The 7,872-nt window shown below is 42.9% G+C and overlaps 1 protein-coding gene across 1 annotated transcript in view; it reads right to left on the bottom strand.

Annotated features, from left to right (window-relative positions):
• Positions 1 to 7,731, bottom strand: part of chek1 (checkpoint kinase 1) — a 33,377-nt gene extending 25,646 nt beyond the window's left edge. The window contains exon 1 of the mRNA XM_042007724.1: positions 7,649 to 7,731. The gene's annotated coding sequence lies outside the window, so the exon portion shown is untranslated. The remainder of the gene's footprint in view (positions 1 to 7,648) is intronic.
• Between the last annotated feature and the right edge of the window lie 141 nt (positions 7,732 to 7,872).

Here is a 7,872-nt window from a genome sequence, read left to right as displayed (position 1 = left end):
TACACACTAGGCTTCTGTCTTCCACACACATATCTCTCAGTAGCAGCCCTTACATGTGACATACAAATGATACAAACCCAGAAATGAACCACAATTGAGTAACTTCTCACAAGCTTTAAACACAGAATATGACAAATGAATAGTTGGTTTGTATATTTACCGATTCTGGAGCAACGAAAGGTGTAGTTTAATGAGAAACGAACATTTTGCGTTAGCGGAAAACCAGAAGTGATAACAAAAACAGGAGATAATAGAAGAAGAACTATGCTCTTCAAATTAAAAGCACCAAAAATAAAATGCAAAGTGTCAGAACAACATTATTTGCCAAAAACGAAGTTAGCTGGCATTTACAAAAGGAATAAACTGAAGGGAACTTTTGGAATAAAAGGGAACTTAAACTAGGGTTTAAAAAGACACCAGTTAAACCCAGTTGGAGGTTCGGTTCGGTCTTACTTGGCGCAGATGGTGGGGCCTGTTAGCGGCATACGGCAAGACGACAAGGTGGCAGCTCCCTGAGGTCCAATGCGGTACTCAGCCAGGAAACAGCCCAACCAGGAACTGTCTTGTTCAGCATCCAAGTCGAACCTCTGGTCTTCAGTCCTCCACTGGCACACAGTGGCAATTTGCTGGTGTGATGCATGTGTTTCCAGAAGTTTGGAAATCACACCCAGAGCCTTTTAGTTTTGATATATCTCGCACTGTCTACAAAAAGTTTATATCTTAGTTGCGTTGCAACGGTTCCAGGTTGCTTTGAGCAAAAATACAAAACATAAACCAATAACGAGGACAAAGACAAAACACTAAGTTGAACGTTCTAATGTCAATCCATGGATTTGTTTCTTCTTACAGATCTGTTTGTTCCTTCTTTCTTTCTCTTCTTCTGAATCTCTCCTTCTTCTAACTTGAAATCTCTAAGTTTCTGATAATATTTACTAGCTAAGGCGGTGCTTTACATGGTTAGTCCAATCACAGCGTAGAATACTGGCACGGTTGAGATTCATTTACATACCAAGACAATAGAGGTTAATCCCTGTCTATGCAAGTTTTCAACTTATTTTTCCCATATACCAATCAACCAGAAAAGGCATTATAAAACACAATTTATAAAAACAGATTAATCTTGGTTGGAAGTGACACAAAACCTGCGATTATTATAGGCAGTGAATTATTCATGAGATATTAAACACACAATTATACCATTTCAAAGGTAAAACAAAATATACTTTGACGATCCGGGACCTGGAAGAGAAGTTTATATTTACAAAAATACATTATCAGTTTAGCCATGAATATTTATGGGGGGAAAATTTCTGCAAGTCACAAGGAAAGTTTTGTCTGTCAACCACAGTAACAAACCGTAAAATTGGCCACTAGGAGGAGTTGTTGCTCCATGGTAAAAATCCATTCAATTGTAACTCTAGAACAATACGTCTCAGAAAACCTGTTCAAATTACAAATCGTACTTCTTACTGAATGGAATTATTTTAAACCAGTCATTATCACAGAAGTCAACATTTAAGGCAGTTTAAAGATTTTAGTTTAAACAGTCCTGCAAGAGAAAATGGTCATTTCCTTGACACTTCTGTAACAGATTTCAGCTGTGGAAGTAATGTTTAGTTGGCTGGGTGATGGTATCTGCGTGATTTACATGTGTGAAATGTCCGGAGGAGCAGATCCTTTACAACAGGGGAAGATGGCTAAGTGTCATTAATCACAAGGCTGTTAGGGCACCCAGTTTAAATAAACAATTTGGCCATCTGTTAAAGAAAAAAGGGAATATTTCGGGTCATAAAACTTGTAGATAGGATGGGTGAGGGGAACAGGGGAGTCTTGGCTTGATGCTTCAGGTGATAAAAAGTTGAATAACTCTCTCTAGATCTTCGAAAGGGAGATATGATTTTACCGTACAGTGGGATGCCTGGGGGTGGCTCACCCACTATTCTCCTCTTGCTCCTTTCCTTCCCCCCTGGGTGTGTGGTGGGTAGGTGCCTTCTGGGGTCGGTAGCGGCTTGTTGGCTGCGGTCGCTGCGTGGCCCAGTCATGGGGGGGGGGGAACAACTGTTCCTGGCCTGTCTTGCCCTGGGGGGCCTCCCAGGGAGCGGGGGTGTCTAGTGTTTGTAGCAGCTCAGAAGTATTTTTCTCTACTATTGGAAATAAACAAAAACTTTTGCCAACACAATCAGATCCAACTGACATCAGCTGTAGATCTGGAAAGATTTACCAGAAAATAGAAATTTCTCATTTAAGAAAAGACTCAGAACTCAACATAGATGTTTTCATTACGCCACTCAATAAACTTCTATATCAAGTCAAAAGGAACTTTGGTGGAACGCTCAGTTACTAACCTGCGCAAATACTTTACATAAGTTAATTTTAGAGAGAGACTACCAGAGCTCAACCAAATGTATCTTGTTTTATTTTGTCCAAATTACTTCAACTCTGTAAGACATCATACAAACATCTGCACCAGACAATGAACCTAACATACTGAAAACATAATTGTGAATTACTACACTTTGTAAGGAAGAGATAAGAGTTTAACCCAGCAGCAGATGATGCCTCCAGAGGCAGATGAGAAAGAGGGACACATGAATCTGTGGTTGCAGCTGCAGCTGATATCTCGCTACAGAGCAGGTTTTGCCACTAAGCAGACTAAACGACCTCTTAAGGCCCCGCACCACTAGGGGGCCCCTATGGAAGAAGGCTGTTTCAGTGAATGTTTTGTGGGCTTCGTTATGAAAAGGAATTATCCATCTGGGGCAGGAAAAGGGAAACAAAAAAAGAAGGCTGACAAAGCAGCTGCGCAAAGACAAGGTAATTTCTTTTGCAATTATACTGTAAAGTAAGGTATTAGTCCAGTGATGATGAATATTAGACAGATAAGACATGTGACAGCACTTTTGGAAAATGCGATTTGACTTATCAGCAGGTGCTAACAGGTTTAACAACTGGTTGGATACTGTTAGCCAGCAAAGCAGTTGTAGCTCAAGCTAGCGGTAGGGTTGCCAACCATCCCCTAAAATACGGAATTGTTCCTTATTTGACAATTAAATGTCTCCCTGTCACAGGGTCTGGGTGAAAGAACAGAATCCAAGCGCAGACACTGGAATGGAATCAATAATTTCTTTATTTAGGGAATCCACGGGTAGGGCTAGAAGTTTGGCAGGCAGGCAGGCGGGCAGACAGGCAGGTGGACAGACTGACAGGCAGGATCTCTGAGCAGAGCAAAAATACGGTAAATTAGGCAGGCAAAAAACAAGGCGATCAAAACATGCATAAATGGCCGAGAGCTGCTACCACTGGGTAAGGCAACAATCTGGCAACGACTTGACAGCTGAGCTGGTCTTAAATCCATGCTGCTTGATTGTAGAATGCGGTGGAGATGAATAGCCGATAGCCAGGGAAACAGGCACGCCCACCAATGCCACACACCAGAGCCGGAACCACAACACACCCCCCCCAACATTTTATTGGTTCAATAGGGATGGTCCATACTGAACGCAATTTATTAGTCCTCACCCCCCAACGGATATGCAGCTGGACTGATGGAACAGAAACCTCCTCCTAGGGAGCACTCGAAAGGAGACAAGCCCAAAGCAGAAGAGGTAAGGTAATTGTGAGCATACTCATCCCAGTCCAGATGGTCACTCCAGGAAGAGTGGTTGGCCTCAGCTTCACATCACAGAGCAGTTTCCAGATCTTGGTTGGTCCTCTCAGCCTGGCTGTTGGTCTGGGGATGGAAACCCGATGACAGACTCACCATTGTTCCAAGCGATTGACAGAAGGACTTCCAGACCTGGGAGGTGAATTGAGGACCTCTGTCCGACACTATATTGGTAGGCAGTCCATGGAGTTGGAAGACGTGATGCACTAGCAGGTCAGCAGTCTCTCTGGCAGAGGGAAGCTTGGGAAGGGCAATGAAATGCACCGCCTTAGAAAAATGATCCACAATGATGATAATTGTGGTGTTACCTTTAGAGGCAGAAAATCCGGTGATGAAGTCTAAGGCGATGTGTGACCAAGGCCGGCTAGGAAAAGGCAAGGGACGAAGCAGTCCGGTGGGTGGTTGGTGCAGCTCCTTGCTGCAAGCGCAGGTGCAGCAGTCATCCACAAACTCTCGGGCCACCAGAACCTATGCCTAAGCAGAGAGAGGGTACGTCCTGCCCCAGGATGGCAGGCAAGACGGGAGGAATGCCCCCAATGAAGGACCAGGGAGCGGACAGCATCCAGCACAAAAAGACGATTAGGAGGTCCTGTTCCAAGATCCGGTTGTCACTGCTGGGCCTCCTTGAATCTGTCCTCTAAACCCCAGGTCACAACAGCAACAATACAGGATGGGGGTAAAATGGAGTCAGCAGGTGCCAAGTCTTCAGGTAGGAACTGACGGGAGAGGGAGTCTGGTTTCAGGTTCTTGGATCCAGGTCTGTATGATAATGTGAAGTTGAACCAGTTAAAGAAAAGAGACCAACGGGCTTGCTGCGGATTCATTTGTTTATTTAACTGTAGATATTCCAGGTTTTTATGGTCCGTCCAGATGATGAATGGCAATGTGGTTCCTTCTAGCCAGTGCCGCCACTGTTCCAAGGCCAGTTTAATGGCGTGTAGCTCCCGGTCACCAACATGGTAGTTTCGTTCGGCTGGGGTCAGACGTCAGGAAAAGAAGGCACAGGGATAAAGCTTCTGTGTGTCGGAAGACTGCTGGGATAACACTGCCCCGACCCCCACATCAGAAGCATCTACTTCCACCACAAACTGGCGGTTAGGATCCAGGTGACGGAGAACAGGAGCTGAAGTGAAGCATTTCTTTAACAGTGAAAAAGCCTGAGCAGCCTCCTCAGACCATTAAAAAGGAGTAGATGGGGATGTCAGGGGGGCTGCAATGCAACTATAATCCTGAATGAAGCGGCGGTAAAAATTAGCACAGCCCAAGAAGCTTTGAAGCTGTTTAACTGACGTGGGAACTGGCCATTCAGTAACAGCTCTGACCTTCTCTGGGTCTGATCTAAACTGCGCTCTTTCAAAAATGCAGCCCAAAAAGGAGATAGTGTGTTTATGGAAGTCGCATTTCTCGGCTTTAACAAAAAGACGGTTCTCCAGGAGCCAGACAAAGACAAAGCGGTTCAGGAAGTCTCTCAACACGTCATTGATCAGGGCCTGGAAGACTGCTGGTGCGTTACAAAGGCCAAAAGGCACGACCCGATATTCAAAGTGGCCTAGGGGTGTCTTAAATGCTGTCTTCCATTCATCTCCTTCCTTTAATCTGACTACATGATACGCGGTCTAACTTAGTTAAGGGTGAGCTATGAAGGGTGTTAAAAACTGACTCCATAAGCAGCAGCGGATATTTATTCTTAACAGTTATCTTATTCAATCCCCAGTAGTCAATACAGGGACAGAGAGATCCCGCTTTCTTAGGTATAAAAAAGAAACCTGACCCCACAAGAGAAAAAGAAGGTCTTATCAGGCCAGCAGCCAGGGATCCAGAGGTGTATTTCTCCAGGGACTCAGTCTCAGGCTTGGATATATTGTACAGCCAGCTGGAAGGTAATGGAGCACCAGGAAGTAACTCTATGGCACAATCATAGGGATGGTGAGGAGGAAGAGAAAGAGCCCTTTCTTTACAAAAAAACCTCCCTAAGATCCTGATATTCTGATGGTATGCTGAACAGGTCTGGAGGATCAGGAAAAGGGCTAGAAACAGAAGAAGTTAAGGGGACAGCCGAATGGAGACAGGAAGTATGACAGTCAGTACTCCAACTAATAACTCTTCCAGTTCTCCAGTCAATGTGAGGATTATGTAACGATAACCAGAGATGTCCCAGAACTACTGGTGAATCGGGCGTGGTAACTATAAAGAAACGGATCAGCTCCTGATGGTTGCCTGAAACCACAAGTTTGACGGGTATAGATTGTTGGGTGATGGAATAATGTAGACTACCGTCCAGGGCCCGGGCTTGAAAAGGAGGAGAAAGAGGTTCCATTTTGAGGACGATTCTGGAGGCAAGGCCGTCGTCCAGAAAATTAGCCTCAGCTCCAGAGTCCACTAAAACCTGAACAGCATGGCATGAATGGTCGAAACACAAGGTAGCAGAAAACAGTGTCTCTGTGTGGGGGATTACCTCTTTTTTTTTTTTTTTATGAAAAATAAATAAATAAAACGGGTCTGTCTTACCGATACGGTCAAAAAGCTCTCCCCCAGTGCAGTACTCCAGAAACAGGTAAACAGTTGGCCCTTCCTTCCGATGGCCAAAAAACCTCACAATGTTGGGGTGGATGAGCATCTAGCAAACATGAATAAATGTTCCCATACTGAGCAGGGTTCTTATAAAACAAGACTGCTCGCCTGATGAAATAACAACCCAGAAATCTACTCAATTTCAACCCCCCAAAAAAGTTCAATAATACAGGCAGTTCAATTAAAGACACAAAGTTAGCTCCAAAAAACAGCTAAAGATAGATTTTCTACCACAAATATATTTGTTAAAATCTAGAAATTTCTACTACATTAAATTTATATGACAAGTGTGACACAAATCAGACATAAATTAATTGATTCAATAAATACTATTTTTTATGTGCCTTCTGAAGGAATAAAGGTCTTGCTACATTCAGACTCAAGGTTTTCTTGTAGTACCTAGAGAGAGATAGACTTCAGTAACAGGCCACTCTCTCATGGAACCAGCTCCCAGTTTGGATTTTGCAAGTTGACACCATCTCTATCTTTAAGATTAAGATTAAAACTTTCATTTTTGATAAACCTTATTGTTAAGGGTGGCTTGGGGACTCTTGGCCTTTCCTTTAGTTACGCTGCCACAGGCTCAGACTGCTGGGGAGAAGCCCTATGATGCACTGAGAACTTCCCTCCATTTACTATTTTCACCATGTATAACTATTTGACATTACATCGAACACCTTCACTGCTACCGCTTCCTTCGTCTGTCTGTTCACCAGCAGCCTCACTCTGGTACCATAAGGACAAAAACAACAGACCAGTTAGATCATTAGATCATTTTTACATGAGGCAACAAATGGGGATTATCAAGACATGCATGAAAAACTTAATATCCTTAAATATCCTTCAGGTCACTTCACTATGAGCAATCTTTTAAGATTATGCACATAACTATGATACTGATCTGATGGGCAATTACTTTCAAGTAATTTGACTGATACATACATTTAAATTTTTTTTTTTTTTTTTTTTCGCAGATTTGCAAATATCAATTTTAAGGACTTACTGACTTACTGGTGTGTGTAACCTTGAAACCATCAGCTATGTAAAATGTGAAATGTTATATATTTCGAAAGATGAGCATTCATACTCTCCATAGGCTCCTTCGCCCAGCGTTTGAACGAGGCCCCAGTCTTCAACGAATGCCACCGCCATGCTAACGATATAAACCGAAACAGTCAAACGCTGGTCATCAAACACACACAAACATACATGCACAACATTATCCAGTATAATTGCTACTTATCTGTAAACACAGTGTAAAATCCAAGCGAAGGCTACCCACTGAATGTCTACCATTTTATGTGACAAACTGTACAATCGGATGATGAAACTGTGTTGTTAAATATCCTAATGACTTAAGGGATAACAAGCACGACATTCAGTTGCTGACACATGTTCAAATAATCGTATTACCTGCACAGCACTACTGCAACACTGCGTTTTCCACATGTAGCTGTTCACCAAAGATTAAACTTATTCCTCTTCTTCTTCTTCTTCTTCTTCTTCTTCTTTTTCTTCTTCTTCTTATTATTATTTCTGTTTGTCTGTTCACAATGTAACTCTAAAAGTTATGGACGATTTTAAATGAAACTTTCAGGAAATCTCAGAAATGAAGCAAGGAACAATCTTGTAAGTGC

This window comes from Melanotaenia boesemani, chromosome 15, assembly GCF_017639745.1.
Source record: "Melanotaenia boesemani isolate fMelBoe1 chromosome 15, fMelBoe1.pri, whole genome shotgun sequence".
NCBI classification, from domain to species: Eukaryota; Metazoa; Chordata; class Actinopteri; order Atheriniformes; family Melanotaeniidae; genus Melanotaenia; species Melanotaenia boesemani.
Note: the sequence above shows the minus strand (reverse complement) of the source record. Positions and strands in the feature narration are given on the sequence as shown.